The sequence below is a fragment of the Octopus bimaculoides genome, chromosome 3 (genome assembly GCF_001194135.2).
Source record: "Octopus bimaculoides isolate UCB-OBI-ISO-001 chromosome 3, ASM119413v2, whole genome shotgun sequence".
In the NCBI taxonomy this organism is placed as follows: domain Eukaryota; kingdom Metazoa; phylum Mollusca; class Cephalopoda; order Octopoda; family Octopodidae; genus Octopus; species Octopus bimaculoides.
Window position 1 is genome coordinate 157,019,475 of NC_068983.1, and position 2,554 is coordinate 157,022,028.

Sequence of the window (2,554 nt, forward strand, 5' to 3'; positions counted from 1 at the left end):
ATATATATATATATATATATATAGTTGTTAGTTAATGCTCATCGGTGATACTAAAGATTTCTTACATTTAAGGGATGGACCTAATCGATAGTATCCTAAATGGTATACATCTATCTACTCCCACTTAACTTATAGATTTCAGCGAGATAAAAGTGAAGCTCGAGTTGTTATTTAAGTATACAATGCCACAAGTAAAGAATGCTAAAGAATGTTTAACTCTTTCGCTGCAGCATCTACTATTATTCCATAATGATAATAATAGCAAATACTTTTATGTTTTCTGACCTAGGAGGAACGTCACGTATTTTCAACGAGGAATATAGTCAGTTTAATAGACTGTTTAAATTGATTTCTTTTTATCTACCTGGAAAGATGACAATAAAGTCAACCCCGAATGGGGTGATCTAACTAAATACAATAATAATAATAGTAGTAATAATAATAATAATTATTATTATTATTATCATTATTATTGCTGTTGTTGTTGTTGTTGTTGTTGTTGTTGTTTTTGTTGTTGTTGTTGTTATGTTGATAAGTGGTATAAGCACCACCTGGAGGTTGTAACTGAAGGAGAAAATATAACGATTCTTTGGGAGTTTCCTTACATACAGACAAAAACGGTCAAAACTAATAAACTGGATATTGTTGTGAAAGACCAAAACAGTAAAGTCTGTTTATTGATCGACATGAATATTTCTTGTGATCTTAATATCTCGGCAAAAGAATTTGATAAGATCAGAAAATATAAAGATTTTCTCATTGAAATCGACAAAATGTGGCGTCTCAAAGCGGTTACAGTACCAGTGATTGTAGGAGCACTTGGAATGTTTAAAAACATTATTTAAGAATTTTCCCTAGCTTACCATCCATGGCACATGGCCATAAATGTTCGGGGTAGACTTAGTCAAGTATTTCACTCAGAGTCCCTGACTGGTAATCTTTTAAGCGAATTCCTCGTATTGCAATATGAACGAGGTTGAGAGACATAACTAAATACCACAATATGTTTAGTATACTGATGCAATGAATCAGAGATCAGTTGTTGGTACTCCGTCGCTTACGAGGTCGAGGGTTCCAGTTGATCCGATCAACGGAACAGCCTGCTCGTGAAATTAACGTGCAAGTGGCTGAGCACTCCACAGACATGTTTACTCTTAACGTAGTTCTCAGGGGTATTCAGCGTGACACAGTGTGACAAGGCTGACCCTTTGAAATACAGGTACAACAGAAACAGGAAGAAAGAGTGAGAGAAAGTTGTAGTGAAAGAGTACAGCAGGGTTCGCCACCGTCCCTTGCCTGAGCCTCGTGGAGCTTTAGGTGTTTTGGCTCAATAAACACTCACAACGTCCGGTCTTGGAATCGAAACTGCGATCCTATGACCGCGAGTCCGCTGCCCTAACCACTGGGCCATTGTGCCTCCACCAATCAGAGATAACAGTAATAAAAATAATGATGATGTCTTGAGCTAACTGGATCCTAATCCACCAAGGGAAGGTATGTCTGAAGAAAGTAATTCAACAACACGGGTTGATGAACCGTAAGACGTGTGGCCAGAACCTCCTGGAAAATAACCATAGCGAGGGACATTCCACAGTTGAATTAGAACAGTCACAAACAGTGAAAGAAGACATGCACCCAACACCAGAGCTGAAGACACCTCCGAAAGGAAGGGCCCCGACACGTTAAAACGGTAGAGGAGTAGGGGCCGACACCGGACGTGGTTCCTCCTGATGATGTCTTGAGCTAACTGGATCCTATAAAGGAGCTGTTGTGGTAGCAGATCACGAAACATGGTTGAAATTCCTCCCTAGCGCAGCTTTCGAAGAGACGCTGCCCTCCTCTCTAATCTGTTACATTATCGACTTAAAAACAAAGCCATTAGTAACTAAAACAACGTGTAAAGCAAAATAAATTTTTACCTGTATATGTTTGTGTGTGTGTATACGTATGATCAGTATTTTAAGTGTGGCTTGATGGATGGGCAGAATCGGTCAAGTGTCTCACAACAAGGCCGTGTAGTATTTAATACTTTATAATACTTTATGTTTGGGTTCATGTGCTGCCAAAGTGACCTTCTTCTCGCTTCTTTCTCCTCTTTCTCCTGACCTTTCTCATCTCCTCTTCGAGTCCGATGAAATGAGTAATAAGCAAGTACCAGATCAATATAATCAACTACACCAATTTTCCAGTTTAAAGGCTTTATGCCTTTGTTGGAAATCAATATTTAAAGGTAATCTGTACAATTAGATATAATTTCAAATATCGGAAATAATTGGTGTTGCCATATGCTTGAGTAAGGCTCTGCAATTCATTTTGCTTCAGTCCATTCAGTGAGTAACAGCGACCGCTGAGATCACGCTAGATCCAGCGACGAACAGGTGTCCCATCCAGGAATACTCTTGTAATCTAGAACCCGACTTTAGCTTCACCATATTTTTTTTTAATTATAAGGTTATATTTCTAACTATAAGAAATAGTGTAGATACATGTATGTATGTATGTATGTATTATGTATGTATGTATGTACGTATGTATGTATGTATGTATGTATATA